The sequence below is a fragment of the Vicugna pacos genome, chromosome 11, assembly GCF_048564905.1.
Source record: "Vicugna pacos chromosome 11, VicPac4, whole genome shotgun sequence".
Classification (NCBI taxonomy): domain Eukaryota; kingdom Metazoa; phylum Chordata; class Mammalia; order Artiodactyla; family Camelidae; genus Vicugna; species Vicugna pacos.
The window spans coordinates 67,897,707-67,924,930 of record NC_132997.1 but is presented as its reverse complement, the minus strand read 5'-3'; the positions used below and the strand labels follow the sequence as shown (position 1 = coordinate 67,924,930).

General features: G+C 40.1%; 1 protein-coding gene, 1 long non-coding RNA gene and 1 other non-coding gene across 6 annotated transcripts in view; 2 read left to right on the top strand and 1 right to left on the bottom strand.

The window, feature by feature from the left end:
- Positions 1-20,212, bottom strand: part of STAMBPL1 (STAM binding protein like 1) — a 42,343-nt gene extending 22,131 nt beyond the window's left edge. Inside the window, exon 1 of one of the 3 annotated variants that reach the window (XM_072971568.1) lies at positions 19,757-20,212. The gene's annotated coding sequence lies outside the window, so the exon portion shown is untranslated. Of the gene's footprint in view, positions 1-7,275; positions 7,359-19,756 lie in introns of those variants that run through there. The other 2 variants (XM_006211057.3, XM_072971569.1) reach the window with 2 other exon arrangements.
- On the top strand, positions 10,048-10,153 carry LOC116282457 (U6 spliceosomal RNA). Its single transcript, XR_004191976.1, has one exon. It is a non-coding gene; the product is annotated as a U6 spliceosomal RNA (small nuclear RNA).
- A 467-nt stretch (positions 20,213-20,679) lies between the features above and the next one.
- LOC140699816 (uncharacterized) lies at positions 20,680-26,518 on the top strand. 2 transcript variants are annotated; one of them, XR_012078063.1, is made up of 4 exons: positions 20,680-20,757; positions 23,862-23,970; positions 24,898-25,045; positions 26,058-26,518. It is a non-coding gene; the product is annotated as an uncharacterized lncRNA (long non-coding RNA). The 2 variants fall into 2 exon arrangements; XR_012078064.1 differs by having other exon boundaries at positions 20,700-20,798.
- The last annotated feature ends 706 nt before the right edge of the window (positions 26,519-27,224 follow it).

Here is a 27,224-nt window from a genome sequence, read left to right as displayed (position 1 = left end):
CCCATGCTTATATTCTGTCACATGGCAAAGATGAAGAGATTTTGCAGCTATATTGAGGTCCCTCATCATTTGACATTAAATTAATCAGGACAAGATTGTCCTGAGTGGGCCTGACTTAATCAGGTGAGGCCTTTCAAAGAAAGGGACACTCTCCTGTGGGCCTTTAAGACTCAACTACCATGAGTTCCACAGCTGCAGCGAGATGAATTCTGCCAAGAACGACATGTACTTGGAAGAGAATCCCAAGCCTCATATCAGATCCTTACCCTGGTCGACACTGCCACTGCTGCCTTGTGGGACCCTGAGCGGAGGACCTAATTACACTGTGTCTAGACTCCCGACCCACAGAACTGTGAGATCATAAGTGTACGAACAGTCACTGTAGCTGTGTGACTGCAGGCAAATCTATAGCCTTTCTGTGCATCTGAAAAAGGGGGGAAATCACAGGACCTATGTCATGTAGTTGTGATAAGGATTGAATGACTTAGCATATAAAGTGCTCAGAACAGTTTCGAGCCTATAGTAAATATCATGTCAATATCAGCTTTTATTAGAATCTTGATTTTGCAATTGAGGAAATTAAGGCTCAGAAATGTTAAATGAATGTACCCAAGTTCTAATAACCCCTCAATTAATGTTAGTCTCCTTCTTTTTCATGCTAGTTTAGGTCAAACTCTGCATGATCACTTCCCGCTTCTAAATTTATCTTGGCCTTTAAACTCCACTAATCACTTGGGTGACGCTGGACACCCATTCTCCTCAGTTCCTCATTTACGAAATGAGGAGGTTATGCTATCTTCTTTAAAGTTATAACATTCTGTGATTCTAGGAATCTCAGAAGATCACTCAATCCTTCTTTGCTGTTTTCTGGCCTGAATCCAGGACTGAAGAACTTTTCAAAGAAAGTCACTTAGTGTGTTCTAATCTTTTAAATCTTTTCCCTTCCTCCTCTCTAGTGATGCCTGGAGTAAACACTGAGCTTGAGGCCTGCAGAATGTAAGAATGTCCAAGAAAGAAATGACCTGCAGAGAGCCCCAGTCACAGTGTAGTTTAAAATCCAAATTCACGCTGGAACCTCTGAAGGTAGGCAATTCCATTTGAGAAATTATCACGTCTCAGTGAGAAGAAACCAGGGAAAAAAAAATTCAAAGGGTTGAAGAGACAGAACAGACGCTTATGGAAAATTTGAGGCAGGGAGGGGAGAGAAGGAGCCAGGGAAATACCCATGAGTCATTGATTAGGGTCTCCTAAAAGCCAAGAATTAATTCTTCTAGGGGTTACTCAGATCTGTAAACAGAGAACAAGTAATTTTAAAAGTTAGTAACATTAGAACAGTGGTTCTAAAAATTGTATAAACCTGAGGCTTGTTTAAAATGCAGATTCCTGGGACACAAAAGGGTTCTGAATCCACGGTTATTAGGATGTGATCCAGATGGTTCTGATGCATGAGGCTTTCAGACAACGCTTTGAGAGACACTGCATTGGAGAATGGATCATCAAGATTCTTAGCTGCAAGCAAAGGCACTGACTCTCAAATTCATAGAATGATCATGGCAAGATCACAAATTTCCAAGAAGGCCAGAGAAATTGGGCTTGGAGGCTACATACTCAGGATCATCACCCCAAATCCCACTGTTCTGCTGCCTGTCACTGACAGGTGGGGGGCCTGCATCTTCCACCACCAACACCAGCTGCCGTCCTGGAAACCACCTGGGGAGCCACTGCATTTTTTTATGTCACTAGTGTCTATTTCAAAATACAAGATGGAGGTGCCTGACTGGCAGAGCACAGCCTAGGTCACATGCCTGTAGTCAGGCTGCAAAAGTGGTTAAAAATTCAATTATCTAGCATGTTACATTTCCAGAGGAATCAGAGTGGGATGTGCCCAGTGAGAAAAAGTAGATTCAGGGCTGGGTGCCCCAAAAAATGGTTAAGTGTGTGCAAAAATCAAACTTCTCTGTAATGAACTTCTAAATGTCTTAAATATTTAGTTCAATATATCTTAAACACCGGAATTTACTAAATTGCTACAGATGAAAATCAACCACTGTCAACTCTCACATAAATTTATTTCTAATTCAGAAATGGAAACCAACTCCCCTCAAATCTAAGATGAAAGTTGGTAGACTGGTTGGTCAAATGCTTCTTTTGGACCATTGACAACTCAATGGCAGTAGTCCTGTATTTTTTTTTTTTTTAATGGCAGTACTGGGGATTGAACCCAGGATCTTGTGCATGCCAAGCACATGCTCTACCACGGAGCTATTCCCCTCCCTCCGGTCCTGTCTTAATTCCTTTATTGTTTAATCTTCAGTCCTGGTACTTATCTGTTGCAATATAAACAATTACGAAAGCCAGCACAAACAGGTTATGTTCTCAAGACCAGTAGCTGTCAACAGCTTGGATGTGAGTCCTGGCTCCTTGCTACTTGCTAGTCACCCTAACTGGACCCTCCCAGGCTCAGTTTCCTCATTCACAACCGGGTTTATCACCACAGCCTCACTTCATTGATTCAGAGTGGTTTACAACTAACTGAAAACAGTCCCTGGGAATGCCTGGTTTACCCTCAACCTGCTTCTTAATCTCCGCCCCACCTGGAGCCCACATGGGAACTACAGCCCTGAGACACCGTTAACGTGCAGTATACTCCTGGAAAGCTCTTTTTGCTTTAGAGCTCCGGTCGTCCTGCGTGTACCCCTGGACCCTTTTCCTCACCATAAATTCCAGAGACACAACTATTTTCCTCCTCAAACCAACCTTTTAAAGAGGAGTAGGGAGAGTGTCTGCTTTCTGTTAATCCTCCAACACAAGGGCATCGGGGAACCAGACACAGAAGAGGTATCAAAGCCATATATTCACAAAGATCACATGGAAGCCCACCCCATTCCAGCGGAGCAGCTAACAAGCAGCTACCGGACCCAGTGGAGCAGTTCCAGACTGCGCCCAGAGCGGGTGCGGCAAAAATCAAATCTCATCCGAGAGTGGCCTGGGAGGGGTCAGGACCCTCTCCAAACTGACATTTCTCAGCTCTGACTTTGAACAGTTCACTCTTTCTCCGCCCTCACACTGTTAACAGCCCAAAAGCAGGATCCTTCTAGGTTTCGGGTCCCAGTTGGATATCTCCATGTCCCAACTGCTCCCAAGTAAATGTGGCAGCAGCTCTCTGATTCTGCCCTTTAAAACCAGCAGCAAGTCATGCCAAGAACAAAAGAGGAAAATATCTGACCAGCAGCGTTGATGTTGTGACCTTTTAAGCCTTAACTCTAACTTACTGCCCTTAATTTTCTTATTCATTTAAAAAAAATTTTTTTTTGAGTAAGCTCAGGTTGCTGACCTACTTGTATATACAGAGCCAGATTTTCCAGAATACAGAGAGGAGACTAACCAGGCAGTGAACAGTCTCCTTAGAGACTAGGCACACAGAGAAGAACCAGGGAAACCATCGCCCAAACGTGCCATTTTCTCTCTGTGCCCCTTTCCGGCTGAACGCTGTCAGGAACTGGACGAGCAGGTGGAGACTCCCGGCAGGTGAGGCTGGAACACCTCAAGCCACCTCCTAGAGTCTCGTTTCTCATTGGCCAAACCCACAGACTTTCTTCTCCCCACTAGATAAGAGTTCATGTTTTCTAGGAAGAACATGGTGCCAATTTACTCAGTTGGAGATAAAAAAACGAAATCATCAGAACCTGGACTGTGGGCTGCAAGTGACCTAATCTGACTTAGATAAAAGGAGGTAAAGGGTCACTCCCACACCCTGAATGACAGAGGCAGCAAGAAGGATCTCCTGAGTCACATTCTTACACACTGGAACCTGGTTTGGGAAAAAAAAAATGACCTAAGCCCATCCTTGCTGTTTATTTGGGAAGAGTCAAACATTAAAACCAAAGATTATTTTTTATACTCAAAAGATGATCTTTTTATATAATATTTATAAATCAGGAATATGCTGGGACCCAGATGGTACTTTATTTGTACAAAAACATTGATAAGATAAATATGAAACTTGATCCAAATACTAGAAATAGCTTTTACTGCCTTTTTAAAAATACTTGTAAGTACTACATGCGAAGACCTACTAGGTGTCAGGTGTCTGTCTCTTATCCCCCTAGAGGGATACCCCAGGTTAAACATACCTCGGTGGTATTGTTTACATTAAGTCAATCAGCAAGAAAGCAGTTGCTATAAAAAAGATTAAATAAATCACCACACCCGGTGTATGTTTTAAATTACTTTGAGGTAAGTCCAGGCTACCCTGAGGGCAATCAAGCCCCCTTTGGGTCATAAAAGAATTATTTCTCATAGTGTAGTACAATTTTTATCCTGACCCTATGATGAGGTGGCACCCTTAGCACCAAATGCCCAGGCTTGGGGACCATATACATCTATAAGAGAATCCAGCTTCCACCACTTGTGAGCTGAGAGTACTGTGACATCTTATTTAACCCTTTTGTGTACTTTATCTTCATCTATTAAATGGGAGGAAATAACACCTTTCCAGAAGAACTCAATGAAAGCTTATATGGGGTTAAAAAAAACCCAACACTCTGTTACAGTAGAATCTAAACTCAAAGAAAATTGGCCCCTTCTCATCAAATGGTTAGAGGAGTAAGGTTATGTAGACTTCATTATAAATATCAGAGATGACTGATGTTTAAGTGGTTGCTTCACTGCAATTCGTTTTTGACAGACGCTGTCAGCTGTTTGTCCAGCAGCTGCCCACTCCCCCCGCCCCGACTCCTTCCTGCCAGCAGGGCTCCACCTCGCCAGAGCCTAGAACTGGTAAGAGACTTAAGTAAAGGGTGGAAAAGGGACTCAGAAGTAGGTGTGTAAGATCCCAGAGCTCATACTCTTAGTCACACAGCAATCCTGGTAATTAACATTTAACAGTTAATGGTGAAATCAGGGGAGGGTCAAATCCCTGGGCTTTGGACAAGACTGGCAGGATTTATTGCAGAAATGAAATTTCAGCTCAGCATTACAAATATCTGACTCACAGTCTTCTCCCTGCCAAAGACAGAAAAGGGCATCCATTCCCTCCCACTTGTTTCTTAGGCAGAATGATTTCATGTCTATGGACCGAGCACCTGAAATAGATAGTTAAGAAATTCAAGTGCATAATTATTCTACCAAGACAGTTCAATTCAAAAATTTGCTGGTTTTTAATATAAATTCTAAATTGTGATATTCAGATTACTCGGCCACAAAAAAAGAAGGAAATAATGCCATTTGTAGCAACACCGATGGACCTCGATATTATCATACTGAGTGGAGTAAGCCAGACAGAGAAAGACAAATATTATATGATATCATTTACATATGGAATCTGAAAAATATATAAGTGAACTTATCTACAAAACAGAAACAGACTCACAGACATAGAAAATAAACTTACGGTTGCCAAAGAAGGGAGAGGGGGAGGGGATAAATTAGCAGTAAGAGATTAACAGATACACACCACTATATATAAAACAGATAAACAACAAGGACCTACTGTAGAGCACAGGGAACTATACTGAATATTTTGCAAAAACCTATAATGGAAATGAATCAGAAAAATATATGTACGTATAACTAAAATCACTTTGCTCTACAAACTCAAAATAACACAATATTATAAATTAAGCATACTTCAATCAAAAATAAATTGTGGTATTCAAAAGGCATTTCATATGCTTATAAATGTACTAATTTAGTATTTTGTTGTATTTTTAAATGGTTCTATTAATATCTTCATAAAACATTTGGAAAGTGAATTTGAAGTCTCAGGGAGAAATTCATATTTGGACACAGTTAATTTGTTATCATAAATCCATATGAGCTTAAATGTGTTATCTTGTTGAAATATCAAAATTTCCTGGAAATAATGTATTCTAAAGATAAGCCACTCAAAAGCCACTAACTTTTAATGTACACTTTAACATACTTCCCTTTTTATTGCAATTTGCTTTTAAGAAAATACTATCCAGAAATTATTTAATTCAATGAAGCATAATGAGTCAGAAACACATTCTTAAAATAACATCATTTTGTTGCCAGCCAGTTGCCTGACGCTCAGAGATGAAGTCAGTCCTTAGGCATTCTTAATCAATTTTATTTAATTTTCATAAATTTCCTAACGGCAGTACTTCAACAAGATGAGTTTAGTCCAGCACTACCTTCAATAGCAAAGTTCTGGACTAGAATACTTCACCCACTGCTTCTCCAATGTTCCTTAGCCACAGGAATCTAACTGTTCAATCTGTTCCAGTAGACAGCTGCAGTCACATTTTTGGTTTTGCATTAGACAATCTCTTCAATGCAGGGGACAAAATCAAAATAGGCTGTGCCCCTCCATAACTTTCCTTGGCTGGTTACTTTAATTTAATTTAATTTTTTTATTTTTTTAAATTGAAGTATATTTGATTTACAATATTATGTTAGTTTCTGGTGTATAGCATAGTGATTCCATTATACATACATAATATATATTCTTTTTCATATTCTTTTTTATTATAGGTAATTACAAGATATTGAATGTAGTTCCCTGTGCTATACAGTAGGATCTTACGATCCAGACATCCCACTCCTGGGCATATCCAGAGGGAACTCTAATTCAAAAAGATACATGCACCCCAATGTTTATAGCAGTACTATTTACAATAACTAAGACATGGAAGCAATCTAAATGTCCATCAACAGGTCACTGAATAAAGAAGACATGGAATACTCAGCCTTAAAAATGAATGAGATAATGTCATTTGCAGCAACATGGCAGGTTACTGTTAAATGCTTCAAGAGCCCCATATACTGCCAAAGTCGTTACCAAGTGGCAGTCCGTAGTTCCTCTTTGCTCACCACACTCACTTCCTTCTGATTTTCCTTCTCTGTAGCTGACATCCCTCTACTCTGATGTAAAGTTTCCTCTGGGTGTGTTTCCTGGGCCACCTGCACCATAATTACTCTGTTGGGGAGGAGACTGGTTGTTAACAAAAAACAGATTTCTAAGCCTCACCGAGTTAGAATTTCTGGGAAGGGGGCCCCTCGGATCTCTATTTTTCTCAGGCAGCCCAAGAGATCTTTAGGTACAATGAAATGTGAGCCTCACTGCATTGGATAGAACTGCTCTAAGACAGTTACAAATAACCTCCTGGGTGCCTGACCTTGATCAGCCAAATAGCCCCACTTTAGAACAAATTCCTGCCTTGTTCTAAATGAAGTAGAGGTATTTCCTTTTTCCTCCCTCTTCCCTCACCTTGCAGCTAAACTATTAGTCTTCTGTCTTTTCTCTTAACATACCTTTATTCCATGGGACACATTTCTTTCAAGGCTTCAGTTAAGGCTTCATCTGAGCACTGTGTCTTCAGTCCACCCACTTCCACCAGGACATCCAACTGTGATTTCTCACTCAATAGTTCCAAGGCTAGATACATCTTTCCCACGAGGATCAGCTCCAAGTAAATTCATTCATTCATTTATTTACTCAACATTATTTATGAAGCTCCTACTTCCTGCTAGGAACTCGTGAGCAAAGAGACAGCCAATATTGAGCTTACGAAACTTACCCTCTGCTGGGAGCAGAGGTACAAAGATACTAAACAATTATCTGCACAAATAGATCATTAAAACTATGGTAACTGCTACAAAGACAAAAATATAAGAAACAGAGAAAGTTAGGCATTTTTTGGCAAAAATACCTGAGGAGTGATGGTGTGTCCTCAGTGCATCAGGAGACACGGACTTGCTCTATTATGTGTGATGTTAACCTCGATCATTTGTTTTATGTCTGTCAAGTTTCTTCCCTGTAAAAATGCTATTTTTTCTTTTGTAATTACAAATATCCTACAGGGAGTTACTTTGAGAATACTCAAATATACTTCTGCCCACTCATTTTAGCATCCAAAGATGATTCTTACCTGAAGCAATTACTACTGTGGCGTTTGAAAATAGTAAATTTTCTGCTTCTAGTTTTCTTTCTATTTTCATTTGTTTAGTTGGAGTTTTTGGTTGAAGGTTGTTTAATTTTTGTACAAAATTTAAAAATTTCACACTGTCAAATGAATCTGTACTTTCTTTTATGGTAACTGGGTTTTTCATCATTCTTTAAAAGGTCTTCAAACTTACTGATGATAAAAAAATTTTAAAAATAGGTCTACCAGTCTTTCCTTCTGGTAATTTTATGGTTAGATAATTTTGGATAAGTATCTTTGATCTGTGTGGAATTTATTTCTACATAAGGAGTATGACAAGGATACAGTTTCTTTTTACCATTAGGCAAAATGGCCCCGAGTCTCTTCAGTTTTGCTTAGCTTCTTATTTAATTCTCAACTCTGCACAATGAGGTGATCTGCCCACTTAGTACTTAGGTACTTAGGCATTTAGTACATATTTATTCAATTGAAATAGTTTCTGTTAATCATACCTCAGTAAAGGTATTGGCAATTCAGAGAGGAGGCAAGTGTGCAACATGGGTGAGGTACCCCAGGACTGGACCGAGAGTGATTAAAAAAAAATGTGAAGGGTAAATGGCTATTGGGAGAAATTCTAAGAAAAAAACCCAGAACTGGGAAGTTAAGTGGCTAAACTGGGATACAGGAGAATAAGCAGGCAAAGATATTGTAAATGTTGGCATCTAAGGATGTGGAGATGGCAGTGCTCTGACTTCTCCCCCATCTCAGTGAATGGTATCAACATCCAATCAATTACACAAAGCCTGGCAAACCTGGAAATAGCCACCCTGCATCTTCTCCCTCCCTCAACTCCCCATCCAATCTACCACTTATATCTGCAGAGTCACCTGGCAAAATAATGCCTGCAATCTGCATTTCCTCACCATCCTTCCTCACGGTACCCTAATCTGTCACTCTTTTCTCTGTCTGCATCACTAGAATAACCTTCTCATTTGTCTATTTGTTTCCATCATGCTCCCCTTTGTGTAATTCTACATGCAACAGGTATGCCATTCAGATATTGTCATTCCCTCCCTTAAAATCCTTCAAGAGCTTTCCATTACTGTCAGTATCATATACCCTTAATAGGTCCCACAAAACTGGGTCTGATCCAGCTGCCAACTCATCAGCCTTCTTTCGCAACCCCTCCTCTCCACACTGGCATCTTTTTGTCTCTAAGATGGTCTATGCAGATGTACCCCACCCTCATTTCACATTTCTACTTCCTCTGCATCTTACCAGAACCAGGTTAAGCATCTCCTCCTCAGGCAACATATTTTTGACCACATCCAGACAAAGTCACACTCCTAATCATGAATGCATGAAGAGATATCAGAAAAACCCAAATTGAGGGATTTTCTACCGAACAACTGGCCTGTGCTCTTAAAAAGTGTCAAGATGATGAAATACAGAGAAAGACTGAGGGGCTGTTTCTGATTAAAAGCGACTATGGAGACATGACAGCCAACTGCAGTGCGTGATCCCGCACAGGATCCTGGACCAGAAGAAGGACACTGGTGAAATGTGGATAAAATCTGTAAATTAGACGGTGGTACTGTAATGATGTTAACTTCCTGCTTTTAATAACTACTGTGATTATGTAAGGTGTCAATATTTGGGGAAAATGAGTAAAGCATATACAGAAATTCTGTGTACTATTTTTGCAATTCTTTGGAAATTTGTAATTATTTTAAAATAAAATATTTTAGAATGTTTAATTAGTGTCTTTAAATCCCTTCAACAAGTAGGACAACAAAAGGAAAAAAGTTTGCATCATATGCGACAGGTGTAATATCTACTACCTCTGTATCTGCAGAACAGTAAGAAAGAGATAAAGAGCTGAATAAAAATGGGCCAGTGAAGTGAACAAGTCATAAGAGAAATATCAGAAGCTAAGTAACACATGGCAATGTTTAATTTCACTAGGAGATAAGAAACTATTCATTTGAACAGGTATTTTCATTTATTTGATTGATAGAATTCACACGACTGATCATACTCAATATCGTTAAGAACTGGAGGAAAAATTGACAATTTGTGTGTGGGGTGTGTGTGTGTGTGTGTGTGTGTGTGATATGCACTCCTACTGAGAGAGCAATTCCAATTCTCAGATTTCCCCATAGTGCCCACTTCAGCAGCACAAATACTAAAATTGCAATGATACAGAGAAGATTAGCTTGGCTCCTAAGCAAGATGACATGCAAATTCATGAAGCGTTCCATATTTTTTTAAATCTCTTTGTTGTACACCTGAAACTAATCTATTCTAACAACTATACGTCACTTAAAACAAAAAGATTTTCCCATAGACTCTCCCGCCCAAATAACACACACGCACACACACACATACACACTCTCCCACTGCAGCATGGCTTAAAAATATTAAAATTTTGGAAATGGAAACAAGTAGCCATCCAAAAGGGGTTATTTGAAATGAAGAATCTCTATAGTAGATGAAGCCGATAGAAAAGATTCACATCTATGTGCACTGAACCAAGAAGTTGTCCAAGTTAAAGCATTAAGTTAAGAAAAAACACACACAGTTTGTAGAAGGACATGTAAAGCATGGCTCCACCCTTGCAGCACCAATGCATACGCATTTAAATGCACGTGGGTGTTTGCAAGCCAAAAGTCTGCACAGCGCACACTAGATTTTCCTCAGCTGCTCTCTCAAGAGGGGACTCGTGAAGGATTTCACATTGAATTCATTCATTTCTGTACACTTTGTTACCAGTATGAATCACATGGTAATCAGAAAAATTATACATTTTTTTTAAGCCTGTAGATGGTGAGGAGGTAGTTCCAGGTTGGAAGCCTAGCCCTGCCAGTTTCCAGATGGGTGGATTCTGAGCAACTACTCTCTCGGTTTGTTTCTCTGGTCTAAGGTGAGAATAACTGTGCCCTCCTTGCCTCACAGTGTCATGAAGATAGTCGTAGTTGAAATGGTTATTCAAGGGCTTTCTAAACCCAGAGAGGCCCTCTGGCCAGATGACTGGCCTGGGTGGCCTTGGTGTTACACACCCTGACGTGCAGCTGCCAGAGAGAGCAGCTCACTGGGTACAGACCTTCAGGAACACAGAGCGGGGAACTCTGCTGTGTGGACCCTTCAGTCAGCCCGGCAAATTCGAGGTCCCAAGTGCTCACCCCGTTCCCTTCTGCCTTTCTGGTGACAAATGAGACAGTGTTGCCCGCCTGACGCTTAATCCTCTGTTTTTGACCAAGTACTGCGTGTCCTTACACCTAGCTCAGGTGTAAGGCTAATTTGCGTCAGGCTAGGCCCCTGCTCAGAAAAGCAACCGGTAACCTAGTGCCCACCGGAAAAGGTCTGAACACCTTCTTGTGATTACAGGCTTTGTTTTCCATTGCACCCCAATCTGTAAGTCTCCCTCTACTTCACTGTTGGATCAAATTCCCCCTGCCCTATCCCATCCCAACATCTATTTGGAAGGCAGTGCAACAATCTCTCTAAAAATTCTCACCAACTTTGTGGTTTTCTGATTTCATCCACCTAATAACAGGTATTAATAAGAAAATTAAACACAGGATAGGTGCCACTATAAAAACTCCCAGGCAGCCTTCATGAATAGGTTATTACACAAAAATGCATATAGAATTCAGGAGGAATAAATGCATGAAACTTAAAAACAGGAGGTAGGTAGAATTCCACGGTAGAGTGTATGCTTAGCATGCACGAGTTCCTGGGTTCAATCCCCAATACTGCCATTAAAAAGAGAGAGAGAGAAAACTTAAAAACAGAAGCATAAATGTGAATATAAAATTAGACTTAGTTCTTAAATAGGTTTTTCTCTAAGTGTGCTTTCTTGACCACCTGCATCAGAATCCCCTGAAAAGGTTGTTAAAAGAAGGCTCCCGGGCCTTGCCCTAACTTACTGAAAAATTACCTATGGGGGTGGCATGGAGGTCATTTTGGTTTTTTGAGACCAGTTTGAGATGTACCTGCCGGAGCTACCTTTCTGAGTCTTTCAGTAACGTTACATTTGACAAAATAACCCTTACACCATATGAATGTGGTCATCTCCATTTCCTTCAAACGCCATACTTTAATTTCTTGAGGTTTTCAATAATTGGACCAAAAAAGTCCCATGTCCACTAATGATTCTAAGTGATTTTTATCTTTTTTCCCCTTAAAGTAGTATATTGATGCTGTAAGCTATTTCTCTGTCCCATTTTTACAAAAACACAATGTATGAAGGACTTTTTCCAGGCTTCTCTTTTCTAATCTCATTCCATCCACCACGTCTGATTGCTCCTCCTGGTGAAGAAAATTTACCTTGTGCAACAGTTTATAAACCAGCACTTCAAGGACAAAATAGATTGGAAAAAGAACTGGAATCAATCCACCAGAAGATGGAAGCACGAACCCACAGGCGTAAAGGCCTGTCCAGATAGCTTCTCAGTGATCCAAATGCACATTTCCAGTGTTAAAGGACACGATTCTAGCAACAGGATAAATAAAATTACAGGGTCCTGAGATGAGCTGAGTTTAACCATGATCACCATTACTGACTGCAGGGTTTAATTAAAAGGTGCACAGTTGAATATTGCCCTAGCCATTCAAATTTGAAATGAGACACCCTCAAAATAGACCCACACTGGAGTTTCCCTCTGAGAACCGGCAAAAGTAAAAGGGCAGGCAGTGTTCACCTGGAGGCTGGAAGGGTTAAAAATGAGTCATCCTTGGCCTCCTGTTTCCAAATAACCCAGAATCAAATCAAGTCAAACAATCAAAATGAATAATTTGTGACGGGGTCCCTGAGTAATTGTCTCTTGTATGAGCCTGTGCTGAATCTTTGGTTCAGTTACTGTGACACCACGGAAACATAAGTAGAGCAAAAGTTTAAGAGCACCAAATTTAAAAAAAAAAAAACAGCAAAAAAACCAGATTCACCAAAATTCAAATTCTTTCATCCTTAATCAAGTTTAAACTCACAAAATTTTAAAATAATTCCTTTAAAAGAAACTCTAGTTAAATAATTACGTATAATTTACACAAGAGGGTAAAACAAACAATGCAGACTATATTTTTAAAGATGAGATTTAAAAAATGTTCCTCAGCTAAATAGTATTCATGAACCTTATACAAGCCCAAGAAAAGCTTTTCTCTCCTTAGAAAAAACAATACTAGTTACAGATTTCTGAAAATTATTTATGAGAAAAAAGAATTATAAGGACTAATGTAATGGTGAAATATTGAAATCAGTGATGACATATTCCTGCCTAAACAAGTTGTGGAGGAATTTAGAATTTTTTATTTTGTTGCTACAGCAGTCTTCGTATCTATAATTAAAGTCTGGCTTCTTTTTTTTTTAATTGAAGTATAGTTGAAATATAATATGAAGTTTGTTGTAGGTCCAATAATAAAAAAACTAGCCTCATAATCAGACATAATTATTTCAACAAGTCAAAGAACAGCTAAAATTTACTCTGCTTTTACGCTATAAAGTATTCTGAATAAAAATGGTTATGAAATGTCATAACTTCACTGTGGCTCATGAATGGGAGATAATATGAGACTCTGGGAGTATGGACAAAGGTGGATGGCTTAGAAGTTTTTCAGAATACTGATATGTATCCAATAATAAAATGTAAACATACTCATTTGCAAGATCTCTCCTTATCCAGAGATTCTTTATATATAATGCAAATGTCTCCCTAATATAACATATTATATAGTATAATATGTATCATATATAACATAAAGTATAACATATACATTGTATATAATGAATACATTATATTATAAATACACTACATACACTGTATAAAAAGTATATATTACATAGTTAAATAGTATTACATTATACGTTTTATGTATATAACATATATATTATGCATTATATTAGGGAGACATATCCTCTCGCCTCCAGCAAAGGAATCACTAGGTATAAGGAGAGCTACCACAGATGAATATAATATTATTGCATATGTCAAGTTTTAGGCAAAAATAAAACAAATCCTGTTTTTAAAGCATATGTGAAAACACAAATTGGAACACTTCCTAATAAAGAAGTTAATTAAAAAAAAACACCATTTACAAAATACCAAAACATCAAGGAAAAAATAACAAAAATTTTGTACAACAATCTGGGTACTAACTCTATGTAGGAGATGACAAATCCTACAATAGAAATGATTAGGGTCCCAGATCTCCATGAGGTCAACCCTCACTTTTCTTGTTCCAATCAGTGTCCCTGGCACTGGGATATACACAAGTTAGGAAAACAAACTTTGGAGCTGGATTGTCTGGGTTTGACACTCAACTCTACCACTGCATCCTAGCCTCTGACCCTCAGTAATTTACCTAGCCTCTTCCTGCCTCAATTTTTTAAAATAGTACCTTTGCATAAGATTGTTTCATAAATTAGTAACAATAAACAATAACAAACACATATAGCAATTAATCTTGTTAGCACTTCTCAGCACTTTTCTTTTATATCTTGTATTCATTTAATCCTCCTCAAAACCTTATGAAATAGAAACTAACATCCCCATTGAAAGATGAAGAAACTGATGTTCAGAGAAGTTAGGACCTTACCCAAGGACACACAGCTTGTAAATGGCAAAAAGAATTCATGTTCCTAACCACTTCATCACCCTTGAGATAACATATAAGGGGAGTACTGTGCCTGGCATATAGCACATATTTAATACCTAATATTTATTAATAAGTATTTGTCAAATGTTTGCAAGATTCTGAGGTTACACCAGGGCTCGGGAGAGAAGAATGTTGTAATCAGCTGGTGGTGCGCTCCCCAGATGTGGATTATTGGCGTGGTCACACCGTTCCCCAGGTTTACTATTCCTCTTCCACATAAAACAAAAAATCTTGATGTCTGTCCGAAGGTTTCCCATTTTAATCTCAGTGTTGCTGGGATCTTATGTCAAGCTGTCATTATCTGACACCAGATTCCTACCTCCACTCTCTCCTACTAATCTATCCCCTATCCACCTGCCAAAGTGCTTTTCCAAAAAGGTGCTTTCATCACTTACTCCTTTCAGGAAACTGCTTTGAACTGGCTACTCACTGAAACCAAAATTCCACCCCATTGCTTTCAAGGGCCTCAATCAGACATGGAAGAAACATGCCTTTAACTCTAGTTCAAGTGCTCAGGTGCCTGCTTATCAAATGAATACTTGATAAGAATGGCCGTGTTTCATTACACAGAGAAAAGCAGTGTTTGTGTTACTTCAACACAGTGATAAGCAATTTTTAAATTTTATTTATTTATTTTGGACACAGCCCAATAGAAAAAAATTTAAATGTTTAAGGATCTTATTTGATTTTTATTCAGAATGAAACAAGCTTGACTAGAGCACAAAAAGGGAAGAATATCAGAAAGAAAATGTGCATTATTACTATACACTATAATGTTAATGTTTAGGCAAATTTAGTCAGCTTTCGAATCTTCCATCCTGAAATTAGATCATGAATCATAACGTAAACCTCTAATGACTGTGGATGGAAAGTTAGAACTATCAAAAAAAAAAAAAAAAGGAAGACATCACATGTATATCAATGAAGTTAGAACACCCCCTTACACCATACACAAAAATGAACTCAAAATGGCTTTAAGACTTAAATGTAAGACAGGACACCATAAATCTCCTAGAAGAAAACATACACAAAACATTCTCTGACATAAATCACAGCAATGTTTTCTTAGGTGTTTCCCAAGGCAAAAGAAATAAAAGCAAAAATAAAGAAATGGGACCTAACCAAACTTAAAAGCTTTTACACAGTAAAGGAAGTATTAAACAAAATGAAAAAACAACCTACAGAATGGGAGAAAATATTTGTAAATGATGCAACCAACAAGGGCTTACTTTCCAAAATATACAAACAGCTCATACAGCTCAATATTAAAAAAAAAAAAACACCCTATCAAAAAATGGGCAGAAGACCTAAATAGATATTTCTCCAAAGAAAATTCACAGATGGCCAAGCAGCACATGAAAGATGCTCAACATTACTCTTAGAAAAATGCAAATCAAAACTACAAGGAGGTGTCACCTCACATCAGTCAGAGCGGCCATCACCAAAAGTCTACAAATAATAAATGCTGAAGAGGGTGTGGAGAAAAGGGAACCCTCCTACACTGCTGGTGGGAATATAATTTGGTGCAGCCACTATGAAGAACTAAAAACTATGGAGAACAGTATGAGTTCCTTAAAAAGCTAAAAACAGAGTTACCATATGATCCAGCAATCCCACTCCTGGGCATATATCAAGAGTAGACTCTAGTTTGAAAAGAAATATGCACTCCAATGTTCATAGCAGCACTATGTACAATAGCCAAGTCATGGAAGCAATCTAAATGTCCATCAATGGATGAATGGATAAAGAAGATGTAGTATACTTATAATGTATACATACAATGGCATACTATTCAGCCATAAAAAAGAATCAAATAAAGTCATTTGTAGCAACATGGATGGACCTGAAGATGATCATATTAAGTGAAGTAAGTCAGACAGAGAAAGACAAATATCATATGATCTCACTTATACGTGGAATCTACAAACACAATACAAATGAACTTACTTACAGAACAGAAATAGACTCACAGACATAGAAAATAAAATGATAGTTACCAAAGGGGAAAGAGAAGGAAGGATAAATTAGGAGTTTAGGATTAGCATATACTAACTACTATATATAAAATAGATAAACAGCAAGGACCTACTGTAAGCACAGGGAACTATATTCAGTATCTTATAATAAATAATAATAGAAAAGAATCTGAAAAAGAATATATATATATATATATATATATATATATATATATATATATATATATATCTGAATCATTTTGCTGTATACCAGAAACTAACACAATATTGCAAAACAACTATATTTCAATTAAAAAAAAAGGACATAACACCCTTTATATTCAAGATCATGCAATGCACCCATCGCCAAGAGTAACTTGAAAGGCTAACTAGAGCATATCAAATACTAATCACCAGTGCTTATATCAAGAGGCTGCTTTTAATAAACACAAGTTACTACGTAATCACCAGTCTGAATTAATGTCTGTAAGCCAACCACATCAATGGACCAACATAACATTGATTTACTTTAAAATTTAGTAAGAAAATCAAAGGTATGCTTTGAAGACTTTACAATCTGCCAAATGTTTAATTGGCTTTTCCACTAAGCATGAGGAGATGCAGGATTGTACTAGAAGTTCATCTGATTTGCTTAGAAATGCAACTAACTTCTGACAAAGGGCACATCCAGATGTAGCTCCATCCAGATCATTCCTGAGTTGACATCAACATTCTGATGTCAACTCAGGATTTCTAAATGTACACTCAACACATCCAACTGAACAATTCACATGCTCACAGAGCTGAAATAAGCAAGTCAGTAAGTACCAATCCAGTGGTTTGTTTTGTTTTGGAGGGATTGTTATTATTCCTTTAGATGAGGAAATTGATCTTAGTTCACATATCATTCGGGTTCAATGTAATGAAATGTTGGATGATTCACATGAAGTTACGGCTAAAAACAATCGATAGTAGAAGAGGTGATGTAGTAAAGGTGAGAAAATTCTAGAATTGGTATTCATTTAACAAATATTTATGGTGCAGCTAAGATTCATGAGCCTTCTGGGACAGAAAGCTCTCATATTTTCAGAGATGACCATGAATCGTTTCTTGCAGTTTCAGTTGAAGTTACTTGTACATCTTTCACAGGACTGAGAAAAAAATGCTAGGATTAGATAGACTCACAAATCCAATGGTTTAAAATGTGTCCAATTGGTAAGTGTATCATCCAGGAAGGCACCTGGCATTTCATGGGCAGCACTTGGTATTTTTTCTTCCTCTCCCACCTTGAGCAAAAATCACCAGGCTTTTCTTCTCTGTAAAATTCAACCTCACTCCCTGGATTGTAGTTGTAAGTAGGCTTAGGAAGAAGGAGTCCATGAAGGAGGAAAGTGATCTAACAGTGTTTAGTTAAGTCCTGTGTGCTGAAAGTAAATAGAGGTAACTATTATTGACAATTCTTTAATTATTGTTATCAGTCCTTCTCAGAAGCCAACCCCCAGAAACAGTCTCCTCTCCAGGAGCAGATCTCTCTGTTTGAAGACACTCTTGGGACAATGATGCTCCCATTTCTCCCTCCAAGCCTCTCACAGGCTATGAGTCCTATGAAACACGGCAAAAGGATGCCAGAAACTGGCCCAACAGACCGAACTATGGGCAACGGACTAGTACTCTCTACCAGCTGATTTAAAGGATGCTTGTTGTACAAAAGAGTATAAGAAAACAAGTTTCTTCTTAAAATTCCCAAGAACCAGCTGACACATAAATTACAGTTGGAGTGGTATATTCAAGGGCAGATTCCACAGAGGCAAGCAATTTGCTGTATACATGCTTGAACAGAAAACAAGCAGCCAGTTCATTTTCCAGGGAGATTCCAGTAAAATTTCATACCTTTGAAAGAAGCAGCTGTAATGGAGCAAAGAGTAAACAAGAGGAGCCTATTTCTCAAAGGCATTAACTCCATATTAAAAAGAAACATACAGATATTTACAGCGTAGCTGCAAAATGCCTACCCTAATAGAGTCACAGAGCAACATTTCTGAAGTTCAGTTTAGCATCCATTCTACAAACACAAGACTGCCAATTGAAACAAGGTCTGCAAAAACACAGAACACAGTGGCTTAATCTCTGTGTAAAACAACCATAGAAAACTACCTCCCCAAAACTTGAAACATTCCTGTTTCAAGCATTCAGGTGTAATTCATCTGCTAGGACAAATCTGCCATATTGACCTTGACAGGGCCTCGAATCATGAGATCATAGATCAGCATCCTGGTGATATCCATTATAAATCTGAAATGCCTTAAAACCTAGGACTTATTTCATTCCTGGTGATTAGCAGGATATGTGGAAAGCAGTGTGCTCCCTGGAGCTTACTTTGAAAGATTTCTGTTTTACTTACTACCAAACAGATTTCCAGAAAGCCACAACCACGCCATGCAAACACTTAAGATTTTTTTTTTTCAATCCTTCCGATCACGTTCTGTTTCCTGAATTACTTATTATTTATTTATTTTTGAATTTCAGTAATTACAGCACCTTAGGCTCCTGGCTATCAGTGGTGTGGGTTGTTTCAGAAAGTTCTGGAAGATTGTGTTTTGGTGCCATTCCACTTCTTTGTACATTTCAGTAAAGGCTCTCAGTTAAGGCTTACAAATTATTCAGGTGAAGGAAAATGTCTTCAGAGTGGCTCTTAAACGGCATAACAGTAAGCATCATCTAGAAACGCATGACACATGTCCTAGAGGGACGCCTGTTTTTCCGCCCCTTGCCCCTTCTTTCCCCACATCACGCACCCCCAAAGACCGGACGGTGTGTTCTCTGAAAGCCGACACCATCTCCGAGGCCACATTCCAAGTCTGAACCAGAAACACACGCGTGCAGATAGATCCCTGCCAGCGTCCCGCCCTACCCTCAGGAGCCACAGCTTCCAGCCTTCCCCAGCAAGGTGGAACTAACCCCCGGGGGCCCGCTGCGGGGCGGACAGAGGCGGCGCAGGCGGAGGCAGCCGATCGCAGGACTGGCGGGGAGGAAGTGAGCAGCCAGCAAAGTGCATTTTTTGCCCGCCGAGCAAGCCCAGGCACGGATGGACGTCGCCAGCGGAAGAGGGGCCGGCGCGCGCCAGGCCACCGGGCACACACAGCCGGCGTGCACACTCGCCCGTGCCAGTGCGCGCACAGACACACACACACACACAGACACAGACACGGACACACACACACACGCACACACTCACACTCACGCGCGCGGGTGCCTACTCACCAGCAGCCCCTGATGTCCGGGGCCCGCGTGGGACGGCGACTGCAGAGGCTGTCCCCGCGCCTGCCGTGTGGCCTTGGCATCCGTCCGGCCGCCGCGGTGGCTTTTGCTAGAAGGCACTGCAGCCGGGTGATAAGGCACCCGGCGAGCAGGCGCCCGCTGGCTTGCCTCGGCCGACCCTCCTCCGCTTCTCTGCCGACCGATGGAGCTTTGCTAGTTCCACTCGCTCGGGCTCCGTGCGTTCCTCTCCTCCTCCCCTTCGCTGCCGTGGCTCCCCGGCGCCCGGGACGAAGAGCTCCCTCGAACACCCACGCGCAGGCCTGGCGATCCTAAGCCTGCAGCAGCCTTCCCTGCTGCTGCCACCGCCGCCGCCGCCGCACGAAAATAAACTATCGCTGCGATGGTCCCGGCCGCCCCGGCCCCGGCCCCTGGGTGCCGCCTCCGCCCCTGCCTCCGCCCCCTCCTCCGCCGCCGAGGCGGCGGCGGCCTCCCAGGTTCCTCGCGAAAAGCTCGCGGGTGGAAGCGGGTCCACGCGGCTGACCTAGAGCGAGTATGAAACGATTGGGTGCGACTCTCATCTGAAGCCCTGCACGTCCTTCCTCAGCCCAGAACCACGCGGACTTTCGTTTTCTCCACCATCAATTTCACTGAGGTGGACCAGAGTGGGTGCCTATTGAGATGCAGTGTACACGTGCCTGGATTGGGCCGTGGACTCTCATCGGAGTCGGAGGCAGGATAGGGTTTTGGTGACAATCCCGCTGATATCTCTCATTAGGAAATCCACCTTGAGATTTATGCATAACCCACCGCCACCATGAAACACGTTAGTCCTCTTCCCCTCTCCCCACTTAGTGCACTCGGGGAATGCAAGCTATTATGATATCATCTGGATACTGTATTATTACATTATTATCATGTGTAGTGTTTTTTAATATGGTCCCGACACTGAGCCAGGCACTCTATACGTGAAATCTTATTTCATCCTTTCTGCAGCTTTATAAAAGGTACTCTTACTTTCCCTATCACTGAGAGATGGAGGAGCAAGGTAATTTGTCCCAGGTTACTCACCTAGAACGTTGTAGAAGTTAAGATTTAAATTCTGAAAAGACACCAGAAGCTATTCTTATTGGCTTATAAATCTATGGATATACAAACACTGCTACTGCTGGATGAAACACAGACACTTTGTCACTTTTTCTGAGTTTGATTGGGAGGTTACTTCCCAGAGAGGGAAGTTATCACAGAGAGGGGTAATGGAATATGGGCTTTTTCTAATAAAACGTCTAGCTGAGACTCTGCCACCAACTGAGCTATTCGGCCTCAGGCGTTTCACCTTCTTAGGCCTCATCTCCCTGCACTGGTTTTTGAAATGAAGCGGTCTGATTATTGGAGAGAGCCTGCAGCCTTGATTTAAAAACAAACAAACAAAAACAATGGTGTCATTGCTTTTTTCTAATTTTGAATTTGGGTCTATATTTTAAAATCAGGACATTTTACAAAAATTCAGATTTGGGGCGTGTTCTGGAAAATTGGAAGAACTGGCAACCTTTGGTTCATGGTGGGTTCTAGCAATTATCAGTTGGAATGAAGCAGGTGTATCCTTTAGCATCCTGGGGAGATGCTCCTCAGTTTTCCGTAGTCCCCACCACTCCCATAAGTTCCACCTGCTGCCATTGAGAATATGGCAGATAAGTGAGTTTGTAGTTCTGATCCAGATAATCTCATAACCTACTAGATAGTCAAAAATTCAGTGATAATTAAGATTAATTCAGATTCCTAAAAAGTATCATGAAGCAAACAATTCCAGATAAATATTTATAGTGGTCCTTGATCATGGTCTTGCTGCCTAGAACCCAAAGTCTTATAAAAGCCAAAATGGTTCAGTACTCACTGTCTCCACCCTCTAGCAGCTAGAGCACCATCATGTGACCTAAGTTCAGCCCATCAAAGGCTGCCACCCAATCTCTGAATCTGGAGTCTGGTTCAAAGAAGAAAAGACATTTTAGAAATAATTCCAGTATCTGTGAAGTGGCTTTTGTGCCCATAGGCAGCAGTCAGAGGTGAGAGGTGGGACTACCCAGTGGCAGTTCCTGTGGTGTCCTAAGTGGGCTGTTTGGGTGGTGTGAGCTTTCTGCTCCAGCTACCTACCGAACTACCCTGCCTGTTTGATGAGCCTGATTCCCCAGCCTTCCTTTTTCTTTGATATGCTACCTAATGGCCTTTCAAGACATTTGTCTTCTATTTAAGTTAACCAGAACTGGTTGCAGTGTATGTCATGAGAACTCTGACATCGTGACATTGAATTGATCCAACTTCTTGCCTCCCTTTCATTAATTGAATTAATGAAAAGTGGGCACAGGTATACTTAGACAACTTTTGTCTTAGAGAATTTTAAAGTGTTCTCTAATTTTGCTTGCACTTATAAAGATTCTATTTCAATATTAATCTCCAAATGCATACTTTTTAAGATAGGACTTTTTTTGTCTTTACCAATTATATTCACAAAGATTGTGTCGAAATTAAAGTTGCCCTCCATACTGGTGAGAATGCAATGAAAGGAGGCCCTCATCTGGTGGTGGAATTTTAATACACTTCCAGGAAAAGGAATTTGTCAGTATGTTCACAGAAGCAGTAAAATATACATGTCCCTTTACTCCCAGCAATTCCACCCCAAGGAAATAATTTTTCTGAAGAAAATGTGAGGAAAAAAAATTTTTCCTTTGAAATATTTGTCACCAACTTTGGACACTAAAGTAATGTGTACAATGAGTTTTAAATAACATTGAAGCTGCTTATGATACAATGTTAAATAAATAAGAAGGATACAAAACTGCATATACATATCATCTCAAGTACATGAAAACACAGGAAAAAATCTAGGAAATTGTATGAAAATTACTTCCTAGAGATTAGTTATTGGCAGTTATCATTGCTCTTTATATTTCACTATAATTTAAAATTTCTATAATGGGAATACTTTCATTTTATTTAGGGAAAAAATGTTTAATAGTTAAAAATTGAACACTATTGGTAGCCAGAAAAATATAAAGTAGTATCCATCACAGTGCCTCACTCATAATAGGTACAGAATAAATGTTTGGGGAAAGGACAAAGGTGGGAATAAAGAAGGGAGGGAGGGAGGAAGGGAGGTCACACTATTTCACAAAGAAGAGTGATGAATTAAGGGATTTTGACTCCCCTGTCATTTGCTTAGTTGATAGCGTATATAGAAACAAGACATTACAATTTAGAATTACATTCTAAATTCTTTATTAAGTTATGCTGCATTTGAGAATTTCCCAACTGTGACAAGTGACAAAACATCAAGACCTTTCTCACTGGATGAGTACCAGGGAGTCAGCACTCAGCGTTTTTCCTGTCCCACAACACTGGAGATAGGTCTGTTCTGAGAAACTGGATGAGCACAGGTTGTTGGTAACCTGGACACAGAGGCAACTCCTTGTCTCTGATTGGCCGGAGGTCTGCCACTCTCACTGGGGCACCCACAAGTCCATGAGTGTGGTGTTGTCTGGATTCTCCCCATCTGTAGACGTCCTAGTAGGATCTTATTTGTTGGAACTGGCAGTACAAGGAGAAAGTGGGCAGGGTTGAATTTACATTAATAGAGAAACCAAAATTACATTCGCATACTCCTGTAATTGTTTGGTGTGTGCACATAAAATGGTGGTCCCTGGGGTAATATCCAACCTCACTGGAGGTCCTTGCTGAGACCGGATGGATGGACTGGACTCCTGGTTCTTTGTTTCACAGATTTACAATTTCCTGGCTCTGGGTCATCCTTAAAGTCAAGGGAAAGAAAGACTTAAAATATCCAACTGATTCTATTGGAAGAAAACTTCATCTCAGAGATTATGTACTTAGGCCTGTACTGAGCATGTACTTCAGAAATGATTACATTCTTAAAAACATGTATTCTTAAAACTCTAGGGTGTGCTATTGTTTATGCCAGTGGTTCTCAAAGTATGGAAGTGACCCTTGAAATCTTTTCAGGCAGTCAAAACTACCCAGTTTGTTCAGCAAGGTCAAAACTGTTTTCGTGAAAACACAAATCCATTCTTTGACTTTTTCACCCTCATTCTCTCATGAGTTGGCAGCGGAGTTTTCCAGAGCTACGTGTGTGTGTCACCACATCCAGAATGCAGGCGCAGATAGGAAAAGCCAGTCATCGCCTATGAAGCTACATGTGAATGAAGGAGGTTTGTAATAGAAGACAGTGCCAATTTTCTCACTAATTTTTGTTTTGTGTGGGAAAAATAGCATTGTATTGTCATGAAAATGAGATATTTAATTTAACATGTAATCAGCTTATTATTTTTAATAAGTTGAAATTATTTTAAATGCTTCCATTTTATTTTCTAATATAGTAAAAAAAAAAAAAAGGATAGATATCACTCATGTAAATGAAAGCTCTTTAGGGTCCTTGATAGTTTTTAAGATTATCTGAGTGTGGAGAGTCCTGAGGCCACAAAGTTTGCAAACCACTGGTCTATGCTATTAAGGAGCTAATAAATTTTGAATAACCTATTTTTCCCTCAGACCTGGTTTGAGGAATATCATAACCATGGCAACTAGCCTGTATCAGTAAATGCAGGAAGCAACTGCTCCAAAAATGGAAACTGCAGGCACGTTTGACTTTTTCCACTCAGGAGATTTATTTTGGTGCTCTCTTCCTGTTAGTGAGGCTTCGAGAATTTCATGTCCACTGTGTCCATTTCATGTCCAATTTCATATCCAGGACACTAGATACTGGATGAGGTTTCAGAATTCCTGGAACCTTGTCCTCTCTGACCATTTACCACTGCCCTGGGCCTCGTCCCCCTGAGCCTAGCTTTTTCCATCAGAAACAGGAGAATGATGGCTCTAGACAGCTCTTGAAGTAGTTGTGAAGCTGATGATCATCAAAGCATTTTTGAAATGACAATGTGCTTTGCAGATATAAGGCTTACTAAACAGTTCATCATACAGGCAGACATTGGCTGAAAATGTAAATTCTCTCCTCGGCTGATATGATCTGATCTCTTGAATTTAGGAGCAGAAGATTTTGATAAACATGGAACAAATATTACTAGTGTTTGGAGCAATATTTTTTTTCTTAAAGAGCTTCTCTTTGGGCTTGTTTACAGATACAAAGGATGTGTGTGAAGGACAAAAAGGTGGAGGGAGAGAGAGAGGGGAGGTGGTAGAAAACATCTGACCCTCACTGTCAAAACATACCCTGTAGCAGTCTCATGGCTCCTGGGACTCCTTCAGTGTGCTAGCAACCCCTCCGTGGTAAGCTTCGACTGTTATTTAACAGCTATTCAGTAGGTTGGAGCAGAAAAAGTATAAAACACACAAGAGGGCATTATATTTGTTATTTAAATTTAGAATTTCTTTGGTCAACAGGAAAAGAGTATCTTCCATTTATAGGAAAAAACAGGCCCGCAGAAGTTTTTACTGGAGTGAATGGTACCATCTGAAAATATAACTCTTAAATTTGTCTGTGATTGTATAAGCAAAGACACGACCTTTCCCAAGGACGAATAGTAAAAATAGCAGATCCCTAAATACACATTCAGGCATGTGCTGCTTGCTGGGCTTAACGCTCAGGCTTGTAATATAGATAACACTTCTGTCTTTGTCTGCTCGGGCTGCTGCCACAAAATACCACAGATTGGGTGGCTTACACAACAGAAATTTTTCTCCTAGTCTGGGAGGCTCTAGTTCAAGGTGTTGGCGGACTGGGCTTCTGGCTTGCAGACACCCACCTTCTCACTGTATCCTCACACGAAGGGAAGGGGAGAAAGAGATCTCTCTCTTTCTCTTCTTGTAAGGCCACCAATCCTATAGGTTTGGGACCCCAGCCTTATGACCTCATTTAACCTTAGTTACTTCCTAAAAGTCCCTTCTATAAAATACAGTTCATGTTAGAGGTTAAACCATCAACATTTGAATTTTGGGAGGGACCCAATTCAATCTCTAGCAACTTACTTGCCATTTGAAATAAGTACAAAATTGATCTCAAATGAAACCACATAGTTTCATACAAGTTGCTTAGAAACTGCAGGATTCTTCAACTCTGAGGCACAAAATAATCATGCATCTGTCATTGTTCTTCACTAATTTCTTCCGTTTCTCTGACTAAATGTCCAACTTTGTCATCATAGGTCACTCTGTCAAAATACACTACTTATGTTTTCAGAGACTCAAACACATGTACACTGTGCCCTTCAAAAAGAGAAGGGGGAAATTCTGGGAGGTGGTTGTTATTGCTTTTCTTTGACTTAATCATTTTCTTTTTCAGTCAGAAGAATCTTGATCACGCTTTGAAGTGGAAAACAAGGTCCCTTTTCCTGAATAAGCAGTATTTTCTAGTTAGATAATCGGAAGTTGCCACAGATAACATCTAGTCCAACTTCCTTACTTCAAGAAGAGGAGACTGAGATCTTGAAAGTGGCAGTGACTTGTCAAGGGCCCCGTGGACCGCACGACAGCCGGGTCTCGTGTCTGTTCCATGACAGTCAGGAAACTAGCTCCCCCACTAGCCTGTACTGCTAGATTTCACCTTTACTGATTGTACGCTACTTTCACACACACGATGTCAGTCGGTTGTCTTAACCCTGTGAATCAGAAAGGCCCTGGGACGCCAAAGGGTGAAGGGCTGTGCCTCCTCAAATGGGACCCAGAAAGGAACGAGGGGAGAAGACCGCAAATCTGCAAAACATGTGACAGTAAGTGTCAGAATTAAAGTGGAGCTCAAGTGCTGCATGGAAACAAATGAGTGTCTGTTACATATTATAAAGGATAAAGGAATTTGTGAGAGTTGGATATGTAGTGGCAGATAGTCGAGCACAAAAAATGGATACTGGTGCCCACGCTGACGCTCATGCAGGTTCGTGTGCCATGATTAGCAAAGTCTTTGGTCTTTGACCCAAGGGTCTATGTCTTCTACTACATCCACTCCACCATGGCAGGTGAACCTATGAGCAAGTAGGGCAAAATCTCAGACCTTTCAGTTTTTGCACTTTGCTACTTTAGTCACTCCCATAGCTGTCTTAAGAAACGGGAGGAAGTTATTAGAATGGAAATGGCTCTCAGTTTCTTTTCTCTTCTGAACTTCCAACTCTAAGCCCGGGCAGCAGTTGTTTCTAATTGATGGACCCTAGGTCATGCGCCCACAACTGAGGTGAAACGAGTCTGGGAAATCCAATAGTTGGTTTCCTCCTGTTTTCACGGTGGGAAAATCTCTAAACATACAGACAAATGTTCACTGAATCAGTTGGCATTCTATATTTCACAAATTGATATATATGTAACAGGAATTCTTAGGACTTTACCAAAGTTCAGATGCAAAGACAGAGGTTCATAATATCCCTCAGGGAAAGGCTTTAAATTCCAAAGGGTTCTTAGCAGAGATGGTTATGCCACTTGGCAAAAACCAAACCAAACCAAACCAAACCAAACAAAACAA